We start from the raw sequence: 25226 nt of genomic DNA on the forward strand, positions 1-25226 counted from the left end.
ACTGGGAAGAGCTGTCAACTCCTTTGAGGACAGAGAGGCTCTGTAGACAGACCTCGACAAATCAGAGAGATGGGCAATCACCAACCACATGAAGTTCAACAAGGAAAAGTGCTGGATTCTGCACCTGGAATGGGGCAACCCTGGCTGTGTGTATAGACTAGGGAATGAGAGACTGGAGAGCAGCCCTGCAGAAAGAGACCTGGAGATCCTGATCAGTGGCAAGTTGGATATGAGTCAACAGTGCCCTGGCAGCCAGGAGGGCCAACCATGTCCTGGGAGGCATCAGGCAAAGCACTGCCAGCTGGTTTAGGGAGGGGATTGTTTCGCTCTGCTCTGCACTGGTATGGCCTCACCTTGAGTGCTGTGTGCAGTTTTTGGCAGCACAATATAAAAAAGACACTAAGTTATTAGAGATAACCCAAAGGAGGACCACAAAAATGGTGAAGGGCCTTGAGGAGAAGCCGTATGAGGAGCAGCTGAGGTCACTAGGTTTGTTCACCCCGAAGAAGAGACTGAGAGGAGACCTCATTGCAGTCTATAACTTCCTCATGAGAGGAAGTGGAGGAGCAGGAACTGATCTCCTCTCTGTGGTGACCAGTGACAGGACTCGAGGAAATGGTATGAAGCTGAGTCAGGTGAGGTTTAGGCTGGATCACTGAGCACTGGGATAGGCTCCCCAGAGAAGTGGTCACAACACCAAGCCTTTCTAAGTTCAAGAAGCATTTGGACAACACTCTCAGGCACAAGCTGTAATTCTTGGGGTGTCCTGTGTGGGGCCAGAGTTGGACTCAATGATCCTGATCCCTTCCAACTCAGCATATTCTATGATTCTATGTTTTCCCATATTTTCAGTAGGGAACCCAAAAGAAAGGAGAAGTAAGGAAGAAATGAGAGATTTAGCTGAGTAACAACATCTACGAAAAAACCTGAAGAGGTGGTTCTTAAGTCAAAATGGGACAACTACAATGATACAGAACTTCTTTGTAATTGATTTCACTACATTGCTACACTTTTATGTAATAAATAACACTGCATAAGTGTGCATAGTACCCCCTTCACTAGGTATCCCTTTTGCAATTCTGAATAATGCTCCGCACTTCAAACTCTAGGCTCTACAGCCAGCCTAGTACAAAATAACAGAAATTTCAACTGATACTGAATCTATCCTTCACTAATAAAAAATAATTCTGATCTCTAAATACTAATTTATTCTGAAGAAAAGTAAAGGCAGGGTTTAAAAGACAGGAAAAACCTATATACAGCAAAAATTAACATAAGCTGTTGGTTGCTGCAGGACTGCATCTGATGTTAAGATGCTACCAAGAACAGTTAGGTGAATAGTTCGTATTACACACACGCTACATAATTCAAACAAAAGACTCAGAGTAGGTACAAAAATAGTCCATACACACACTGAACACAACAAGGTACTGAAAAATATACTTGAATGTGTATGTATACATACTTTCATGGACAATTAGTCATGTGCTACATAACAAAACAGTATATCATAAACATAACATAAAACTACTTAACACTGACAATAGTTACATAGTACCATGTTGTGGTACATGATCAAAGTCATGGCTAGTAAACTTTACATTCCAGGCGCTGATATACAGATATTATACCATGAGCTGTGCAAGTCCAGTGCTCACCATAATACTCATAGAGCCACTGGCTTGACTGCTCAGGTATCTATAATAAGAAATGTGAACCTTAGGGCAGGACGGGGTTACTTAGTACAAATACTGAAAGTTAAGAATGTCATTGATGAAAAATTTGCATTAAGTGAACATTATAAATAAACTGTATTATCTGCCTTTTATTAAATCAGGATAATGAGTCTCCTGTAAAAGCATCTACAGAAATTAGGATATACGTATCTCCTGTGATTGCATGACCCTACAAAAACCCCTTCAAGTACTTTGTAACACTGATACATTTAACCTAACGTAAAGCAAGATATTCCCAGTGAACAGCCAACTTTGTCATTCCCAAAATAAATGTTCTTTTAGAACTAAATGCTAAACTTCTGACATACTATTTTGGGTGTACTGGATAATATTTTAAAATATTACACTTCTAACATATATAATATGGCCTTGTCTTTAAGTGAATGACGTATCAGATGAAGAAGTTATAAAACAGCAAACAACAAAACACAAAATCACAAAATCATCAAGTTTGGAAGAGACTTTCAAGATCATCTAGTCCAAATGTCAACATAGGAACCACCATAATCACCCCTAAACCATATCCCCAAGGGCTACACCACCCCCAATTCAATACAGTAAAAAGGGACCCAGACAAAATAAAACATTAACTAGAATAAATTTCTTGTCTGTTTAGCAGGTTCAGCTCATTTTAGAGTAACATATTACTTGGCTAGACATGAGGGGTTAAACTGCCTAATTTGGGCTGCATGCAAGACATATGTGATTTTTTTTTTTTAATTAGTCAGATCTCTCAAGCAGTTCTTTAAAAAGCCAAGAAAAATACTATTTATATATGTATTTTATGTCCATCAATAAATGGATCATTTTGTAACAGAAACTCAGGGTTCTCCCTGCTCTGGTATAAGTCGTCCATGGGTTGCAGACTCTCAGGGGTGTCTCTTCTCCAGACACCCACAAGCCTTAACTGCCTCAGGCATACACTTAGTCGAGTAGAAATAGTTATAATAAGGGCAACATCTACTTTTGCTGTATTTAACAACATTGGAATGCTTGAGAGATGCACATCTCAAAATACACAAAATCCACTTTAGATACAGAAACATGTTTTCACAAGTAGTATGATTTCAAAAATGTTTTCAAGCTGTATCCTATTGTGCATGCACACACACTGTACTATCTGCACACATTTTAAAATTTGGCAAAAAAGAGCAGATAAAATAAACAGTCATTTTCTTTACTCAATTATATAGTGTAACTAAATGTTTTCAGTTCAAAGAATGAGTAGTAAGCTTGTTAAATGAGTTTAAGTAAATTCCTATAAACAAATACGGTAAATGTAAAAAAATTTAGATTGTAAAAGATGTTTACGATCACCAAGTCCACCTGTTTACCCAGCTCTATGAAGACCACCACTAAACCACGACCCCAAGTGCCAGATCTACATATTTTCTAAATATCTCCAAGGACAGGGACTCAACCACTTCCCTCGGCAGCTTTTTCTAATGCTTAACAACCCTTTCTGTAAAGAAATTTTTCCTACTATCCAATCCAAACCAAACCCTGGTGCAACTTGAGGACGCTTCCTCTCAATCCTATCACCTGTTACTTGGGAGAAGAAACTAACCCCCACCTCACTACACCCTCCTTTCAGGGAGATGTAGAGAGTGATAAGGTTCCCCCTGAGCTTCCTTTTCTCCAGGCTAAAGAACCCCAGCTTCTCCTGCTCCAGCCCCTCCACTAGCTCCGCTGCCCTTCTCTGCATATGGTCCTTTACCTCAATGTCTTTCTTACAGTGAGGGGCCCAGAGCTGAACACAGGATTCAAAGTGTGGCCTCACCAATGCTGAGAACGGGAGCATAACTGCCTAGTCCGCCTGGCCACACTATCTCTGACACAAGCCTGGAGGCCACTGGCCTTCTTGACCATCTGGACACACTGCTGGCTCATGTTCAGCCTCTGTTGACAAGCCCCACCAGGTCCTTTTCCATTGGGCAGCTTTCCAGGCACTCTTTGCCAAGCCTGTAAAGATGCATGGGGTTGTTGTGCGGGACTCAGCACTTCTTCTTGTTGAACTTCATATACTTGGCCTCAGCTCATTGATCCAACACGTCCAGATCCCTCTGTAGAGCCTTCCTGTCCTCCATCAAATCAACACTCCCACCCAACTTGATGTCATCTGCACACTGACTGAGGGGGCATTCAATCTCCTTGTCCAGAGAATTTATAAAGATATTTAACAGACAAACTGTTTCTTAGTGAGCCCCAAACAACCCTAACCTCACAGATACTGTCTCCTTGGGAAGCTAATGAGTCATGGTACAGAATAACTTCCTTCTTCAATTCAGGGACAGCTACAGTTAAGTTCTTCTACTTCCAGTTCTCATTCAGAGTAATAATGTTTCATTAACCAGTTTGGTTATCCTGCTCTAATTCAAATCAGTTTAGAGAGAGGAGGAGAAATAATACTTATAGATAGGCAGATTTATATAATTAGATAGACCTTTAAATAAATCCAGCTTCAAACCTTATTTCCTGGTCCACAGCAAAGCTGGAAGCAAACCTCTATTTCTAGCAGATCCTTTTAGCTCCCCTTCAGGTTCTTAAATCTGATAAAAGGAGTTGACAAATTAAAGAAACACTAGCATGCTGGAAGTGTAATGCTGTAGTAGGAGAACAGGATTAGCATGCTAACAGGAAAGCAAACAGAACAACTTCCCATCTACATAAAGCTGTACAACAAAAGGAATATCAGTAGTAAGGTCAGATTACCAGTGTCAGCAGGACTAGAAGAGAGCCATATGTGAATACCACCACCACAGGAGAAGAGGTACCAAAGATATTTCTTCTTCTTCCCTCACACCTCTCCCTCATGAGAGGAATTTAATTAGAGGTTTAATTAAAGCCTGAGGCCAGAATAAAGGTTTTCATACTGAAATATTTCGTAAAAACTGCCATACTAGGTCAGAAAAAACCCCATCTATCTAAAAAAGTACCTGCTTATTAACAAGACATCAAAAGATATGATGGAAAAAATATAAGCATAAGGTAAGCATATACATCACTTGGCCTAATTTCCTCTCTAGAACCTGCAGTATTGTCTTCAAACTTTTTGAGTTAGTGGGTATATACTGGTACGTGATGGTTTCTGCTGCAAAAGCCCATAGCAAGTTGCCTCTGAACTCAACGACACATTATGTTGAAAAGCATCTTGAATTCTGAATGTTCTCTACTTGTTAGATTAACATAACTCCTAGTTAGAAGCAACAGCAAATCTGTTCAACTCTCTGTATCATTATTTCAGCAGAGCTGTACCCTCCCTATTGGCATGCTGTTCCAATCTTTTCCTTTCAATTGCATTTGTAATGACTCCTTAAACTTCCCTTTCTGCAACTGAGGACTGAGCTAACATTGTCACTAATATATCTCAATTACAAGGTTTTATTCTCTGAGTAGCAGCGATCAACTGAAGGACCTTACCTCTATATGTAATATTAGGATTATTCCCTCTTCATATACATGCTTATTTACATTGAACTCAACTGCCATTTTATCAGTTGGACCTTTTTTTTACTTATCCTGAATTACCCTGTAGTGTCTGCAAATTTTGACACCTCATTATTCATTTCCCTTCTAAATGATTTATGAATATATTAAGAACACAGGCCTCAGCTCAGATCCTTAAGGGATTCCATTGGTGACCTTCAGTATGAAATCAGGGCATTTATTTTTGTTCTTTTCATTGTACATTTTAAGCAGCTTTTACACATGTAAGAATTTCTCATTACATCATAGTAGTTCAGATTCTTTTAAGAGACTCTGGCGAAAAATCTAGCCTCATACTTTGGATCATATCAAGTGTTCATACACATAGTTTCCTTCAGAAAATGTTGCTCCTTAAAACTTGTCAAAACTTTTCCAGTGTTCACCCACATGCTCTCTAATTCTATTCTGAGTTGTGGCTTCTAGTTGCTTACCAGTACACTTATCAGATATACTGACCTGAGCCTCCCCGATATCTTATTATATAATAATATATAATAACTTTCATTATTATATATTATCATTGCATTTCTCCATACGTGAACTCCTTAGAAATGCTGGTGAAGATGACTTGGACTTATTAGTTTTTGCTGTTACTGACATGACACGTACAGTTCCTGCTAAGGTCAACAGATTGGGATCAAGCAAACCAAATATTTAAGAAAGAATGGTCTCGTGCTCCTGAACACATTGCTGACTCATGCAGCAAGAAGCGGCTGCTCTGCAAATCCCAGCAGCCTCATGCAGTCCAGCAGCCGATGGATTGTCAGTAACACATACTCACCTTTAATGGAATCATCCTGAAATTGGAATAACACTGCAAATCTCCAATTTGGGAGCAACAAAGACCTCAAGATAGTAGTACAGGATCAAGGAATTTATTTGTTTATTTTTAAGGTAATGGTTCAAATGGGGGATTCTGCTCTGATTCAGTCAGCCACCCTTCTCAGGAAAAGCACACACCTCACACCTGTCACACTGCTGAGGGACTGCTGGAAGGTACATACGCACCACGTGCCAAGCACTCCTCCGCAAGAGAGGAGGGCAATGTAAGAAATAGCTCCCTCAAAAATCAGACAAAAGCCACAGAATCAGATATGGAATCATCATGGCCCACAATTTTATGTTTGCACACTTGCCTCCCAACAATTAAATGTCTTTTATAGTGAAACGTGTCATAGGACATGCCCTACTTTATTTAGCAAAATACAAGAACAGACACCAATTTCCCCAAATGAAATTACAAATTCCCTTGATAAAACTAAATGAAGCATACTAGGTTAATATACAGGTCTATGTGGGTTGAAAAAAAAAGTCTTTAACATTCTCTCTTTCTCTCTGCTCCCTAAGATACTCATTAAGTAACAGATGTTGCACTCATCTATCAGTAAGTGGAAACAACAGACAGTGACGATTTTATCTGTCACCAGTTACCACTGAGGAGAACATTACAGGTGCTGTTTGGAGTACTTCCAATCTGATTTTGTGACATCATACTGCATCGAGCAGACTGCAGGAAATACAAACACCAGACTGTTGTTGAAGAATTACCAAGTCCTAGCATCACATTAGCCAGAGTCTGTATTAGGTTCATAAAGCCTTCCAAAGTCCTTATTTAATCAACCTCTGACTCAAAAAAGCCAGCATTAAACCTCTTTAGAAGAAGAATTAGAATTTCTCATCCCAGAAGCAACATTTTTTTAATAATTATTTGAAAATAACTTTATATATTCTAACACTAAGGTGAAGAAAAAGAGATCAAATAGAATCTGATACTTCTAAGGACTTTGAATATCAATATTCTTGGACAGCAACCTCCAATTACATACATGGAAACAAACATTTTGTCTTCAGGTACCTTTTAATAGCCATTGTATTGAGTGCTAGAACAACAGTTGGTATATCATATATAACTTTCAATATAAACATTAATACAACTTGATGAACTGTAAATTGCAACACTCATAAATGTATATAAATCATATGCTTTCCTAACAAATTCTTTTAAGTAATTGTTCTTTACCGCTTGTCAAAAAAGGTGATGCCAACCTCTTAAATGCCAACACACAGGTGACCTTGGGCAACTCATATCACCTGAAATAGGCAAAACCATGTCTCAACCAGACTTCTCAACTGCAGCTTTACGTAGATATGTCTGATTCTTTCAGCTTCACATCATTGCAATAGGGACATTAATAAATACGTTCTCTCAGAGGAATGTTTAGATGTAACTGCAATGTTCTGAAGCACCATATTGTAGTAAAATATTTTTCTTAATTTTAAATATTTTGAATATTTATAAAATAAAAATACTTAATCTTTTAAAATTTAGAGGACTCTGGATATTCCAACTTTTATGTTCATTACAACAAAGCTACTACACTGATGGAAAACTGCTTTGGCAAGGTTCCTCAGGATTGTTTTCACTTAACTTTCTAATTTTACACCTATCATACTTGTTCTGTCTTCTAGTCAAAAATAAAACATTCCTTATTTACTTAGATTGTCATTGTCACTTTTATCACTTACTAGCTAGTTGATAAGAAAAAAGTTAGTCCAAAATAAAATCTGAAAAGAAAGAAAGGAGTACAGACAAGAGTATTCTTTCTCTGGATGCTGAATATGTGTAAATAATCCTCACAACCTCCAATTATAGGTTAATCTCATTTCTAACAGAAAATCTATAATAATCTTATCAGTAAATTACAATCCTTCTTTAAACACCTTACTCCCAAGCAAATGTAATTTCCCATTTAATTTACAGTCATTCATGTAGAGTGAAGAAGCAAAAACTTTTTTGTGGCTACTTTATCTTTACAATGTAACTTCACAAATTAAGCAATCCTTAGTGTAATAAGTGACACAAAGTGAGACTGTATATTATGACTATTTTTCCTGGTCTTTCTAAATGATTTAAGCAGTCCTAGGTAAATTCTACTGGTATCACAAACAAAATGACAAACTTCTCCTCCCTGAAAAAATAAATATTTTAACTTTCCAAGTGCTCAACACTTTATCTAAGCTACTGATTCATTCAGTCCAACATGTGCATTAGTGGTCAGATCTAGTTCTTCATCTTAACGACTTTTAAATTTACTAATTAAAGTAAATTTACTAAGATCTACTAGCATAGGGGGGTTTCTACTTGTTTGTTTTCAGCTTTTTTTAAGTTGAAAAAAGTTTCTTCAAGTATCACTAAGTAAATAAAGCTGTCGAGTTCACCAGGCTGCGATGGCAGAAGGTGGGCAGGTGCTGTACTACAATGATATATGGTTGAAGAAAGATGCAAAAAAGATGATGGACAAAGCAGGACATAACAGTGATTCTGTAACAGAAATACAATGTGATCATCCCACATTACAGGCTTTCAACGCTCTACCACTGTAATGGTGGTTGGATTTTGATCCTGGATGACTGCTACTTAAAAACAGCCAAAGGCAATGCTTCCACCTTTGCAGACAGAGTAAGGTATGTACCCGGCAGGTGGCACATAACCTTATTCTTCCCCTACAGGAAAGTATCATTGAAATAGCAAAACAAAGCAATCCAAACTCTGAAGGTAATGCAAGCTTACTACAATCTTTAAGTTAGAAAGAATATAAAAGACAGTCTTCCTCAGGGCCAAAATCTGTGTGAGGAGACACATTGACTCGATCAGCAGACACAGTCCACAAACAAGTTTCAGAAGTTAACGCCACAAGCTTCTTTATCCTGTACATGTGGGAATGTATAAAAACACCTGAAGAACTAACATACTAGTTTCATCATTCTTTAAAGTGGTTCTTAGACTCCAAACAAAAGCAGCAGTATTCCTTCATAACAGACTTGAGAAACCTTTCTGAAATGGTCCAAAAGACACAGACAAATAGTAGAACATTTAATATAAAATACCAGGTCAACAACTCCAGTTTCTTAATTGGCAGCTAACTGAGTCTGTATAAATTACATGGGACTGCAGTTCACACAGTTTTCAGCATTTATATTAAACCTACCTTCCTAAAATGCCTGCCACAAAAGATAAGCATTTACACTATAATTTGAAGTAAAAACACTGTTAGGGTTTCCACACACTTACTTTTAGGGAATCAATTCCCTGGAGAACAAGACTAACTTATTAAAAAATATTGTATTAGAATAATTAAAGGTAAGTTTTTGACCCTTACAATTTTATCACTCTTTTAATTACGAGTGAGGTTTTTGAAGGTCTACAATTTCACTAAGTAAACAAAGAGCGTGCCATTTAAATTACTTCCGTAAAACAACCATTCCAAACCCCATTTTATTCTTGTGGGACAAGCAGAGCTAAACTCCAGCTAATCTCTAAAAAAAGGCCATTGTCTTCAGGTGTTGATCAGGAAAGCTTATTCAAAAAGTAAGAAGATAATCATTAAAAGCATAAGCACTGGTTTTCAAATGGATGCGAAACAGCCAAAACACACTACACATACAATTTTTACATAATTAGCAGTTCAGCCTTCAGAGAAAGTGGATGTCAAAGCAAATTACAGAATTTGCAACTACAATAAAACCACAGCTCCAAATAGCAAGATACAGTGAAGCACATAAATCAGTCTAGCTTTCTGAGGACCCCTCTGTGCTTTACTTTGTCCTATTAAATCTAGCTAACATAAATCATAGGTTACAGGACAAATAAAGAATCTTGAAATAAGATATTTAGTTATGAAATGATCCACACAAAGTTGTAATCTGTATGTTGCAAAATAATGTATTTAGGTCCAATAACTTGCAACTATTGCTTACAAATACGTTACACTTCACGAGATACATTTTAAGCTATTTTACAAGATGCAAATATCAAGCAGAAGATCAACACTTTCAAATCAGCTTTCAAATACAACAAGCTATCTACTTCTGTTTAAATGCTGTATTTCCTTGATTTGGGTCAATTTTGGGTTTTATCCTGATATTATGGGTCTTGATGTGTGCACAGTGGAGCCAAAGGGGCAAATGTTTTTCAGATGGGTTGCAATGGGTAGCCCATGCAGGGCTTCAGGTAGAAAGGAAAACATGACTCCAGAACTGCACTGAGCATTTGACACAATAGATGAGAACATGTAGACTAGAACCTGATTAGCAGTGTAGCAAAACCAAGGGCCTCCTTGGTTCTTATTGATGACTATGCAATTATGGAAGAGCTCACAGCATGGTTCTAGTTTTAAGTGGTTCAGTGATCTAAGGAAAGGAAATGCAAGTATACTAGAAAATACCTTTGACAACTAAAACCATTCTACCCAGATTCCTCTGTCATTTATCAGAATCAGATGTTTAAAATGAAACTGTAAATCAAGGATATTAAAACAGAATGTCAAGACCAGATCCTCAGACCAAATAAACCGTTAAAGACAGTATTTTTTTCAGTCAAAATCAAAGCATAGTGTTTAACTGTTCCTTCCCCATTTATCTGCATTCCTCTTCTTTCCGCTTCCCACTCCTCAAATCTCAGGATTATCCTTATTTTTATTCTTTGTTATTTTTGTGGTTTACACCATTTCTTGCACATCTTCCACGTTTCCAAGCATATTAATCTTTCCTTTTGATGAAATGATGCCTCTTGAATTTCCTGTATTCTAAATCCTTTCTTTGCACTGTCACTCAAACGTCACCTTATTTCTCTTTGCTCTCTTTTTCCCCTCTTCTACCAAAATAGTTACATTTCCTTACCCATCAGTTGCTCATACCTCACAAAATGCCTTTTTTCCCAAACTTTCAATATTAACATTGTTAGTATATATTCACGAGGAGATAGGAACATCAGGGTCTTCTAAATATTTCTCATAGTAGAAGAATTTGGCACATTATTCCTCACAATCCTTAAACCTGTCCAAAGTGAATCTCAGCCTAGTGATACCACAAGCACTTTCAATGGGCAACATCCAACAAGTGTACACCTTATACTGCCAATAGAGTTTTATGTCAGAAAATTAATCCATCTCAGAAACAAATTACTGATGGCATTCTCCTTTAATCACAAAAACTGAAGCTTTAGGTCAGACAACTGTTTCAGCAGTCAGCTGGAGATGAAGACCTTGACATCTAACTTTTGCAAAGCAATTCTGAGAATGAACCTCATACACATTCGTTCAAGAAATCTGAATGTAAACCCCTCACTGATTTCAATAACTACGCATAAATCAATAGGCTATAAAAATCTGGTGTATGTAAACTTTCTTTTAGACCAAACCGATGTATAAACACCAAGATATCTTATGTGACTTTAGGTAAAGAAACAAACAATTCTCTATGTTGTAAAAGACAATTTTGGTTATGCTGAAGCAGGTCCATGAAGAAACAGTTACTCTTAAAGAGATGACAGTAAGAAAATGCTATTTGATAGCATCTTTGCAAACACATTTTTGCATCAGAAATTAGAATTCAGGACTTAAAAGGCAAGTCCCATGCCAAAGCAAGCAGAGGCAGAAGTGCTACAACATAAGATAAGCATTATGTTTTTAAAGGATACAAAAAGATAATGGCTTATTCTATTTAATAAAAAGCAGAATATTTTATCTGAACTACTTGCAAATAAGAACACAAAAGCTGTGCTCCAAACAACCAGGTTATAAGTGACATACAGATTAAAGAAATAAATAAAATCTTTAGGAGACACAGAGCCAGTGTTTCAGAGGTATTTGTGGATCTAATTGATACTACAGGTATGTTTAAGTTGAATGAAACCCAACTGACACCCAAATTCAGCTTGACACATCTCAGTTGTCTAATAAAGAAATTTGTATTTCTGGTATGCATTTTGAAAAATTCTCATTGAATCAATGATAAAACCCTATAGTTTAGCCAGAATGGAAGACTACTTTTTGATTATCAAGCAGAGGTTAATGGAGTTCATTAAATGCAGACACTTGTGGAGTGTCATGTTAAAGCTTGGCTAAAACTCAGTACTCAATTTCATTAAATCGCTATCCATCAGGAAACAGCAAAGCAAAGGACACATTAACAGTCACCTCTAACAGCCACATTTATTCCAACTTATATCAGAAGAACTCTAAAATGGCAAGAAATAGAAAAGGTAGCAGGCATAGAGCACTGAGTGTGAGGACAGGCTCTCCTACATGTAGAGACTGATTGCTTTCAGCAAACAGTAATGTTGCCCTCCAGTGTTCAACACTTTCTTTTAGGAATCACTACTAATTAATATTTCCATCAGTCTTCTTAGACATGCTCAATTATAACATCACTGAAGCAGAGAACAAAATGCAAGCCTCAGGCTAGGTATTCAGTGCAGAAGAGACAAACAATTAAAGACAAGGATTTAAAACTTTTTGTTCTTGTTTAAAAACAAAGTGTTTTTTCCATAATACTGCCATTAGAAAACATCGCATATTCTGCTTCTTTTTGGCTTTTGGTTTTATACAGCTTTACAAGTTACAGCTTTGACAACACTTACTGTACAAATCAATTGCTCATTCTCAAAAGTCATTACTCAGATTCACACATAGCAAATGGCAGTTTTCTAAACAATGAAAGAACCCATCATTGTATTTTTGTTAAAAGTGTTATGACTTCTAAGGCTAATACAATAAATGAAACTGAGTTCCAACTGATACAGTCTTCAGTCTGTAAGGAAAGATACCACTATCAATAACTTTGGGATTGAGACCTTATGAAAATAAGCGGACAAGACTGCTCTTTGCCAAAGCATAATGAAAATGGCAATAAAAGTTTTATTATTTAAGTTATCCTAAAAAAAAGGAAAAAAAATTAAAAAAAAAAAAAGAAAACCACAAAAATTACTGTATCTGGATCAGAAAAATCAACTAAGAGTAAAACCACTCATTTTAAGTAGGCAACTGTCCTGTAACAAGGAAGAGTACCCATGAGACAGATGCGCAATCCAAAAATATGCACAGTGTCTAAAGAGGCAAAATAATGAATCTGAGATTTCAGTAATTTTATTCTAAACGTGGTCTGAAATCATACATATTCATAGCTTTTCTATTAGAAACTTAAAGATACACTTTATATCAACTATAACAAAATTGCTCAAAAATATTTAGCTACCACTATAATAACCAGTATAATAATTTGCACAGCCAATTAAAAATAGACTACAATAGAAAAGTCTGGGGTTTAAAAAATCCAAAACTGTTGTAAAGCTCCAAGAAGAAAATAACCAAGTTCAAATCCCAGTTTTGACCTGAATATGTCAGTATCACTAACTATACCTCAAGAAAAGAGACCATTTGACTATGCAACAACGTATCTCAAATTAACTGAAAATTAATCACTAGATGATTAGGAAAACATGTGCATCACCAAATTGGAGAGATCTAATTTGGTTCCTAAATAAATGACTAATCTCTTGAGACAAGGGAAACAGAAAAATAAGCTTTTCTAAGGTCAGCTGAAAGAAAGATTCTAACTCGGGCATTTTCCCATCTATGTAAGAGTCCTTCTCCATCTCTTCCTTTCCTTGAATGACATCTGTAATGATGATAGCCTCAGACTTGGTACCTATTACATACCTATTATTACCAACTCTCCAACTTCATCTTATCCTCCCCTGCCAACACATTCACAGTCATCAGTAAAAGGCCTGTCAGAGAATCCACGATGTGGTGCCCAACACGCTTCCAACTACACAATCTCACAATCTGCTAATAGGTGTATGACTCAACTCCAGGAAAAGAGTTGCTACTGCACAGTATCTTTAATTACTCATTCCACGGCCCTTCAGCAGAGTGCTTTTGTCCCAGGACAAGAGATACCATCTTCTCCCTCACAGGATGGTAGCTTTGTTTTTTACTTTGCTTTGTTTAGGTTTTGCTGGAATATAGAAAACCATGGTACTTTCCCATTCTGTCACACGGTAAGTGCGACCAAAATACATCTTCATAGGTCACATCGCTGTGAGCATTGATCAGCTAATACCTATATTAACACACTGCTTAGTAGCAGAATTAGTCTAAAAGTGTAAAAAACCACAGTGAATTTTGAATGTGATTCACAGAAGCAGGTTAGGCTATTTATTACAAATAATTAAATCAAGAAGATTGAAAAAAGTGCCCAAAATTAGGAAAAGTTAAACCAGAGAAGAGTTCTACAGTCATCTGACCAAATCTGCATGCAAACTAAAGGCACTGAAAAATGGCCACAGTTTGTCTACAGTCAAAACTGAACCATTAAAATCTAACAATCTGACATACCTAGGCAACAAAAGCCATATCCCTGTTTCATCAGAGTAATTTACTTAGAAAAAAACCAAAAACCAAAAAAAACCTAAAACCAAATAAACAATCAGCAAATTAAGGAGCTGCTATGAGAAATTCCAAAGATTTAACAAAAGGTAAACAATCTTCTTTTGAGTTCTCCTGACAGAAACCAAGGGAATATCAAAAAATAGCAACACCTTGAGATGCTGTTTAAAAAAAACAGAAACAACACACTGGTACCTCTTTTCTCCCAAATGTCATTACAACAGAATCATAGAAAAGAATAGATAATCTGACATTTTAAGTATTTCAACATTTTAAGAATAAAAAAAAAAAGCCTATTGTGAAGCATCAATTAAATATATAGGTCCTGATGCCCTGTACACGGCAAGAGAGGAGTTTCATCCTACTTTCTAATAATGATAGCTATATAAGCATCAGGAAAAAAAATCCACTTAAATGAAAGCTTTTGATAAATTACCAGAGTTCAGTATCATCTGTGATTGGGCACTGGAACAGGCTCCCAGGGAAGTGGTCACAGCACCAAGCATGACAGAGTTCAAGAAGAGTTTGGAAGATACTCTCAGGCACACGGTGTGACCCTTGGGGTTGGTCCTGTGCAGGGCTAAGGGTTGGACTTGATGATCCTTGTGTGTCCCTTCCAACTCAGCAGATTCTGTGATAAACCATGTCATGGCAACAAAGTTACAGGTACCAAAATCCAGTCAAAAGAATCAATGCAGCAGCACTACTAGATTCTGGGGATGTCACTGTAGCAACAATCTCAACTACTATAAGCAGCCAATGTAATCCACATCAGGTTTGTATGAGTCTTCCAATTTAATTACAGTAATGGCCTTTGCAAATTCCCCCAGTATTCTCTTTCCACTGAAAAAAATGAACAGTCATAAAACTTGGTTCTAGTAAAACAGTCTCATCCCTACATCATTATTGCAATTACTTGTTACAAAAAGATCTAACCAGTGTCAGCAGGGATGCAAGGCACAGTAAGACAAAAGGAGAAAGTAAACCAAAAAGGATTTGTTCCATGTATCACATACTTAAGTGGGAGGCGGTGACAGGGGGGAAGCACAACACATGTGACCAAACAGTATGTTTTCAAAACTAGGAGATTTAAAACTAAGGGATTATGACTTCAATCTGTTCCAGTAAGCTCTCACGAATAAGAAACCCAAAACCCAGTTAAGACTGACTGAAAGGTATAATTCTAGAAAACACCCTTCACTCCAGTTAAGAACTGAAATGCTGGTTGTAAAATATTTTTCAATTCACCACTTCTATTTTTTTTCTGTTCAGATATGGAGTAGTCTACCACAAGAAATAAGTAAACTGTGAGTCTTCAGCTTGAAGAAGGCATCTGAAGAAAAAAAATGAGACCCATAAAATAATGGGTAGTATAAACAAAAATCAACAGCTCTTAAAACGTAAGAGTTAAAGCATATCACATTAAATTGGAAAAGGTAGTTCTAAAAATAAATGCTACACAAGCACTTTTGTAATTTCTTTCCACAGAAATACATGCTAAACCACATTTTATATATGTACTAAAGCAGCAGAAAAATTCATTGAATTTTTTCGAGAAGAAAGGCATGAACCAATGCTTAGTACAAGGGTGACACCTAAAAAGTCTCAGAGCCATGTTTTGCTAGTGGCTAGAGCAGCAACACTAAAAGGCTTCATTACAAGCTCTCCCTGCTCTTTAACTCTTCTCTATGCATCCACTCTTTAAAAACAGTACAGTGGGCTAAATGGGTCTTTGGCATAAACACCAAGTTCTAAGCCAACATAATGAAAAAAAATTAAGGTTCTCTTATGGAAGGAAATGCTCACAGTCTCAAAATAACAAAATCTCCAGAGAAAAGAGGCACAGTGAAAAACTCTGTTGAGGAATTAGCAATTGTGCTGACAGACTTGGGCTACTTACTTTCCCAGACACATACAAATTTAATTTGGTAAAGGCAGCACAAATTTCCTACCATGTATTTTCCTGTAGTAGACTCTAATGCCTGGGTTTAAAGGCATACCAAAGCATAAGCACACACACACACAAAACAGAACCTTACTTCAGAAAGGTGTCTCGGTTAGCACTTAATGAGGAAGACTACAGAAAAGGCCGTGCACGTGAAGTTACATGTGTGTAATGAGAGGTAACAAGCACAAACTGAAACACATGAAGTTCCACCTGAACATGAGAAGAACTTTACTGTGAGGGTGGCAGAGCACTGGAACAGGCTGCCCACAGAGGTTGTGGAGTCTCCTTCCCTGAAGATATTCAAAAGTCATCTGGAAACAAACCTGGGTAACATCCTTTAGGGGACCCTGCCTGAGCTGGGGGGCAGGATGAGATGACCTCTGGTGGTCCCTTCCAAGATTAGCCATTCTACGATATAAAACGATGTGTTATGTATGGCTGAGAGAAACTTAATTTTCCCCGTAGCAGCCCTCACAGTTCTATGCTTTGTATTTGTAGCTACAAAGCTGCTGATAACATGCCATTGTTTTTGGCTACTGCTGTACAGTCTCTCCAATATTTTCCTCCCTCGCCACCCCAACTGGGGGTAGGCAGGATCTTGGTAGAGGACACAGCCGGGACAGCTGACCCAAAGTGTCCAAAGGGATATTTCATACCATATGACAACTGCTCAGCAATAAAGCTAAGAGAAAGGAGAAGGGGAAGCGTTCATTATTATAATGTTTGTCTTCCAGAGAATTCGCTACATGTTCTGAAACAGTTTCCCCAGAAGTGGTCGGACATTACCAGCTGATGGGAAGTACAGAATAAATTCTCCATTTCCCTTTGCTTCCACATGCAGCCTCTGTTTTATTAAGCTGCATTTATCTTCATAGCACAATGTGAACCTGGAGTGCACAAATTATATTTCAGATGACTAAAATGAAAGATGCACTCCAGGAGTAGTCATAAAAATAAACTGGACGAACTCCAGATCTTCAACAATAAGGTATGTTTCAGTTGCTAACAAACAGGACCAGACCATAATTAGTCTTAAGTAACTTCCTCTAAAATGTGTATCATTTGGACACTGCGTCCTCTGCACCACTTGTGGTGCTCTTCAGAATCCCTGGTATTAGTACTGATAGCCAATGTGGGATCTTCTCTCTTTCTGATAGAAGTTACCTGAAAAACACAGCAACTGTGTTCCAAAGAAGCAATCGAGGTCTACCCATGGCTAAGTATCAACAAAGATTTGTAGGATCCTGACATATCCAGTGTTCTTCCACTAAAACTATAACATCACTGGGTTACCAACAGCTCATCTGCCAAACATAGCCAAAGGACTATGTTAACCCCGTAAAATTTAAAAATTAAAAGAAAATTTAAAAAATGTAAAATTAATTCAGTAAAATATTTTGGATCTCATCATGATACAGGTTTTACAGAAGAAAATATGGATTTGCCAATTTGAGACCCATATGCTATCACATACAAAAGAACAACTTTTTGTAATTCTTATTTATTTTTAAATTTGTAATGCACAAACAAAGTAGCAATCCTTGTGCAGTATCTTGTGATTTCACAAGACACTGGAAGTATCTTTCAGAATGTATGCAGAAAGTTATTGCAAAACCGCTCTGCCAAAAAAGCATTGGATATTTTTTGACTACGCACAGCTTGCTAGAAATGAGAGAAAGTCTCCAGGTAGCAACCTTTTGATGCCCAGTAAGGAAAATTCTACAACTTTGAATGGAATCCATTTTCATGGCTTTGTATAAAATCTTGACACAGAAGAATACAACTTTGATATCTTCTAGACAAATATGGCTGCATCTTTAAAAATGTGTGGTAATTTAAACACCTTTGTTTGTTGTAGCAAGAAGGTAATTTCCTTGGATCCAGAATATAGATGAATGCCTCTGACAGGCAGTGAACAAAATAGAAATAAATTAAGCTAATCTGAGGACAAATTCAGTCATGACTCTCATTGTGAATGAGTGATCTGATCTTCCATTCTTACTGGAAAAAAAAGCCAGCATAACAGTAACCTGTCATTAAATCTAGGAATTCTTCCAGTGGAGACAGCAATTTTCTGAAAAGGTGAAACAACAAATGGATTGCCAACAACCCACTGACCACCAAGTTCAGATCCCACGGGGGTACCTGAGAAATGTAAGCACCTTACTATCCCTTTATAGAAGTGTGGAGAAAGAGAGAACAAAGAGCAGATCAAGGAAGAGCTGATGTTGGATATCTTCAACACAGCCAGCCTTAATGCAGTTCAAAGCCTGAGAAGCATCTTAATCTGATGACAACCATCAGCCAGCACAACTCATGCTTGAATCTGGTTCACTCAGTAGAATCCATGCAACTCTTACCTGTTCTTAAACAAGTTTAGGAAAGTAAGGGACCTAGCATACAAACCCCATTTCACAAGAACTATGAGGTTCAGCTAAGAGATGCCCCCTTCAACCTCTGACTGAGCAGGTATTTCAGGAACACAACAGATTTGCAAATCCTAGCTAATAGGCTTAACTGTCTGAAACAACAATAACACTTAAGCTTCCACACACAGTCCTACGCAGGGTCACAAGCACCTTTATTTCACTCCTCCACTCTCCCTGCTTTAACTACACTTGAATCTCAGTCACCAAGGAATTAGGAAAATAAAAGTGAGATCACAGGCTAAGGACCTTGAGTAGACTGAATGTAAGCTCCACTTGAGCTCTCAACAAAAAACTGATCCCACAGAAACATATCCTCAAGAAAAACATGAAGGACAGATTGCAGCTTCTATTTATATCATCTAAGCAACTGAAATGCCCACTTCTCATTTGCCAGAGTGTGCTCATATAAACATAGAATGGTTTGGATTGGAAGATACCTTTAAAGATGATCAAGTTCAATCCCCACATGCCATGGGCAGGGACATCTTCCACTAGACCAGGTTGCTCAAAGCTCCACCCTACCTGGCCTGGAACACTTCCACTGATGGGGCATCCACAACTTCTCTGGGCAACCTGTTTCAGTGCCTCACTAGCATCACAGTAAAGATTTTCTGCCTAATGTCTAATTAAAGCCATTGCCCCTTGTACTACCACTACATGTCCTTGTAAGAAGTCCATCTCCAGCTCTCTTTTAAGCCCCTCTTAGGTTCAGGAAGGCTGCAGTAAGATTTCCCTGGAGCCTTTTTTCCTCAAGGCTGAACAACTCCAGTTCTCTCAGCCTGCCTTCATAGGAGAGCTGCTCCAACCCCCCCATCATCTTTGTTGCCTCCTCTGGACTTGCTCCAACAGTTTCACATCTTCCTTATGCTGAAGGCCGCAGTACTGCAGAGGGATCTCATGAGAGTGGAGTAGTGGGGGAGAATCACCGCCCTCAACCTACTGGCCATGTTCCTTTTAAAGTAGCCCAAGACATGGCTGGTCTTCTGGACTGCAAGTGCATATTGCCAGGTCTTATCAAACTTCTTGTCCACCAAAACCCCAAATCCTCCCCTCCTTCATAGGTCTATCACAAAGCAACATGGAAAGAAAACTCTCACAGACCGTAACCAGAGCTGAAACTTCCCGATGGAAATGAAAACAAAAACCAAACAAAGAACAAAATCACACATTCCTGAAACTGATATTTCATTGTTCTTTAGGAACAGTTCGGTAAAATTAATGTAAGCACATAGAAGATATTTATGAAAGAATATTTTGCTGAAATACTCCAGCCAGAAGAAATACTTCACACTTCCAATGCTGTGAACATTATTTGAAAAGTATGGTTTTTATTTTAAGGCATGCAGAGTTGGAAATATACACGTATTTTTCATTTGAAATCCATTATGAAAAAATCCAACCAAACAATTATCCTGAAATCCTGTAAGAATACATACAGCTTTGATGCTCATGAAAATTTAAGGATAGGAAATTGTAATGTTTACTTAAGATAAAAGACTATGATAGCTTTATTTTCATTTAATAAGTAATGATACTCACTTTGAAGAAAGATTTAAAATTAGAATTTAAAAAAAAAAAATTAAAATCATTTTAACTACCAGTAAGCTGTAACAGTGAAGCTATGGAAGCTGAAACAAATGGGTCTACAAAACAGAAAAAAAATAACCCAGACTGAAAGCTTCCATCAGATACTTAGTTTCTGTTTCCCTTGCTAATAATATCTACCCCACACTCCACAAATCCTCATTTAATGCATCTTCAATACTTGTTTTCCAATACAATTTAAATTTTACTTGATTTGAAAGTAAAGTCATAACCCACTGACATACTTATGACAAGAATTACACTGAATTTTACTACTGCAGATCAAAAGAAGGTTTTAAAAATGCAATCATATTTAAATAGTGAAGATGGTAAAGTATTAAAAAAGTGAATCTAAGTAGATTAGTTCAAATTTCCATTCTGAAGAAAGTAAAGTCCAACTAGTTGAACAATGTAAAGAAATCACTGGCCAGTAAATGTCTAAAACAACTAACAGTGCTTCACTAAACAGATATGTCCCTTTTTTAATCCAGTTTTATCTTCTTACTTAGAGCAGTTACTTTTTTACTGCAAGCAGCTCCGCAGAGCCCCTTCATCTCAAAGGAGTAAATTTTCTTCATCTGTAAGTAATGTGCCACCAACAAAAGAGGATAGAGGGGCCAATAATGCCACATTTTTTTAAACAAGATACCTTTAACATTTTTGAAAGTGAAATCAAATCTTTTTAAGTACATGAACAAAAAACAAAACCAAACCACAGTATTTGGAAGTAAATTTATAGATCTGCATGTGTTCCACCATGCCTTCTCTCAAAGCATACAGCTGAATATACGCTTTTTGACTACCACTAATAAGAGGCCTTCCATTCTAAATTGTTCTGTGAGTCATGATTTAATATTCTTTAACTGATCCAAGGCTATTTTTTTTCTCATTTTAACCAGTATTCATAGTTCATCTCGTAACGCTTCATAATCCTGTGATTCAAAGCTGGGTAACAACATCCACATTAACATTTTTTTCATACAATAGAAGTTCCTCTAAATTCTTATATTTACATTTTAATTTACTGATGCTCGCTAGGCATTCCATGTTCTTTCATTTTTGCCATGAATTTTCAAAATAGAAAAGATGATCCAACTGAACAATGTGTGTGCAGTTCAGTGGTAGTTTGCAATTAAATGTGCCAGACATCTGTGAAAGTCTTAACTGGTCCTGTACAAGGAAAAAGGAATGGTTCTGCAATTTTAAAAGCACACAAAGTTTGACAATGTTAATCGCATCTACACAAGGAAAAAGAGAATCGTATGTAAGCATCCATGATACAACCACCAAATATGCATAAAGACAATCAAATGTTTCCAAGTAGAACATGCACACATATATTTGTCTCTGGTAGTCCATCAAAACAGAAAATACTATTTGACAGTTATAAGAAGAAAGGCATTCAAACATGATTCTGATCCTTTCTTCTATGAAAAAAAGAAAAGTCTTCCAGCCTTCTACTTCAAAAAAGAAATCTCACAGTAACTGCATCCTGGCAATATGATGCTTAACTTAAAACTAGATGAGTGCATTTTGAATATATCCAGAACAGACAAACTTACAAAATTCCTGTTCATTTGTTTGTTAAATTTAAATTTTACCTTACCAGTTTACCACCAAAATAAAAAAATTACAGTTTTCTCCTATACGAAAATTTTAAATAGCAGTTGCTGTCTGATAGACTTGAAAAAGAAAACAATTTCCTCTAACACACACTTAATTATAGTATTCCAAGCCAGGGTAAAACATCTCCTCCACTATGAACTTGTCATAAGAACAGCTTTAGTCTTCTTTTTATTCAGCGAGGCACTTTAAAAGCACAATGTAGCTATGAGACACAAATCTTACAAGACACAAGTTCTGAGCCTTCTGTGTGAAAGCTGGGCTTGCATTTCCCATACAAGAGGCACCAGTTAGTAGGAAATAATCCCTAGATGTCTAAGTAAAAGCTGTAGAGCATCAAACGTAAGTACTTTCATTCACATCACATGGAGTAGAATGTGGTATTAGTGACACAAAAAAAATTAATATAACCTGTTTATTGCTATCACTGCGTTCCAAGAAGTCTCTAAATAGCTCCACAAGTAGGAAGAGAGACATCAGCAATCTGCATGACAGAACAAGCTGATTCATTCTGTCAAACAATACTTTGCAGAGGCTACAGTGGAGTTGCTAAAGAGTTGAGTGCCACTGCCAGTTCTTATAACTAGTCAGAACGCATTGGGGTATCAGAAACAGCAATGCATCTACGACAGCCAATATGCATAACTAAGCCTTATTTATCACTCAAAAGTATCAATCACATCTTTTTTAATTATACCTCACCACTGCAAATGTCAATGCAATTGCGAAAGTCCACATTTCAAAAGCTGAAAAACAGCTGTTTGGTGAAAATTAATGGTACTGTATATCAATCAATGTCTGCACAAAACTGTAATTCTGTTTACAACTATAAATGAAAATATTTAAGCTACAGGTTGACCTTATCTCCTAAAGAATTGTATTTCAAAACGTCTCCACTGTTTAAACAAAACCTATCTGTGGTGGGTTGACCCTGTCTGGACACATGGTGCCCACCAAACCATTCTATGACTACCTTCCTCAGCTGGACGGGGTGCGGGGAAAATACAACAAAAGACTCATGAGTCAAGATAAGGTCAGGGAGAAACCACTCAGCAATTACCGCAATGGGAAAAATATGCTCAACTCGGGGAAACAAATTTTTTAACAATCAAATCAGAGTAAGTTAACTATAAACACTGTCCCTCCACCCTCTCTTATTCCCGGGCTCAACTTCTCTCCCTCCTTCCCCCAAGTGATGCAGAAGGACAGGGAATGGGGGCTGTGCTTTGTTCATCACACATTGCCTCCAACCCTCTTTCCTCCTTGCTCTCCTTCCCTGCTCCAGCATAGTGTCCCTTCCATGGGTAACATCCTTTCACAACCTTCTTCAACATGGTTCCCTTTCCACAAGCTACAGTTCTTACACAAACTGCTCCGGCATGAGTCCCTTTCATGGGTTGCAGTCCTTAAGGAACAGACTGTTCCAGCATGGGTTTCTCCAGGAGGACACAAGTCCTGCCAGAAAACCTTCTCCAGCACAGGGTCTCCATGTGGTCACAGCCACCTCAGGGCATCCACCTGCTCCCTGGTCCTCCAGGGGCTGCAGGCGGGTATTTGCAGCACTGTGGACCTCCATGGGCTGCAGGGGCACAGCCTGCCTCACCACAGTCTTTACCATGGGCTGCAGGGGAATCTCTGCTCCAGCGCCTGGAGCACGTCCTCGCTCTCTTCACTGACCTTGGTGTGTGCAGCAATGTTCCCCTCAAATATTCTCACTCCTCTCTCCAGCTGCAATTGCTCCTCTGTAGTAACTTTTTCCCTTTCTGAAATCTTTTATTCCACAGATACTAACACCATCAGCAATGGGTCTGTCTTGGAGCTGCCTGGCACAGGCTCTATCAGACATGGGAGAAGCTTCTGGCAGGTTCTCACAGAAACCACCCTTGAAGCCCTCCCGCTACGGAAACCTGGCCACATAAACCCAAAACACTCTCTGAGACCAGGATTATAGCACTCCAATCCCCCAAACCCCACACCTTCAAAGCCAAGCATTATCCCAGACATTATCCCCAAAAAGCATCATAATACAGTTTTTTACATGACATTCTACTCCCGAGAGATCAGTTTTCTTACTTAGTGTATTTTCTTCTACAGGTTATTTTGATGCTTATACAATAAAAGACTTCAGGCAAGTCTTTTTTTCTCAGTCACAGTATAAACCCATTGACCTAGAATGGTTACTCTTAACTTACAAACATATGAGAAGAAAAAAAAAAAGTTGGAAAATAATGAAAAATACTACAAGGGAAACTGAACACAGAATAAGAAGCTGGAAGCTACTTGCCATATATAGCAGTACCATAATGTATTAACAATTACTGCTAAATGCTACTTTTCTCAATAACTCTCTTGGCCGTATTAATTTTTAATAATGCCTCAGTAGCCTTTCATTATAGTGTTTTAAAGATCTCATTTTGCTACACTAAGTATAGACTATTTAGTTGGATTTCCATTTTCTAAATAAATAGAAATGCTAAGGAGGTTTTCTTAAGCTAGGATTACTTTTAGACCACAGATTTCCCTATCTCCCAGGAAATCTTCAGGATTTCCTAAAGGAATTTCAAATCAAAATTCACATTGGCTGTACTGTCAGCTGTAGCTGTGCCACGTCCTGCTTGTACTATGAAGTATGTGGGCTCCTCAACCGTTCATACTCTACAAATTGTATAAATAAGGGAATTTTTAAACACAAGATTTTTCAAAAACTAATGCAACAAACATATATAGCCAGTTTAGATGTACTGCTTGAGCAAAAAATGCCAACCCTCATCCTCAAAAATGCTCAGGTTGCTTCATCAGTTTCCTTACCATGAAGTCTTAAAATCTACTGTGACTCCACAAGGAGCATATGAGAGAGAAATTTTGAAGTAATAATTTAAACGAGGGGCTCCTAGGATTCCTCTGACTCCAAAAAGCATTTAGATTGTAACAACACTTCAGGCTTCTTACTGCTTTTTTTGCATATCTGGATAATATCAGGTTTTGGTACAAGACACATTTAGGATTGATCGCAGTCAGAAGAAAATACATGATTTGTGCTGCTTTCTTTTCAGGGTGAAGTAAGTTGAAAAGCCAGTTATGTCATAACCCCTGCATGTGAAAATCTCAATTACAAGTATTTGCAGCCATTCTAGCTTCAGAGGACAGGTTAGAACCACAAAATCAAAGCTGGGACAAATGATCCAAGAGC

At 37.6% G+C, this 25226-nt stretch overlaps 1 protein-coding gene across 4 annotated transcripts in view; it reads right to left on the bottom strand.

Annotated features, from left to right (window-relative positions):
• The window catches only part of NBEA (neurobeachin), a 474839-nt gene that overhangs the window by 439096 nt on the left and 10517 nt on the right, over nt 1–25226 (bottom strand). The window lies entirely within an intron of this gene.

This window comes from Corapipo altera, unplaced genomic scaffold (assembly GCF_003945725.1).
Source record: "Corapipo altera isolate COAL_440 unplaced genomic scaffold, ASM394572v1 0, whole genome shotgun sequence".
NCBI classification, from domain to species: Eukaryota; Metazoa; Chordata; class Aves; order Passeriformes; family Pipridae; genus Corapipo; species Corapipo altera.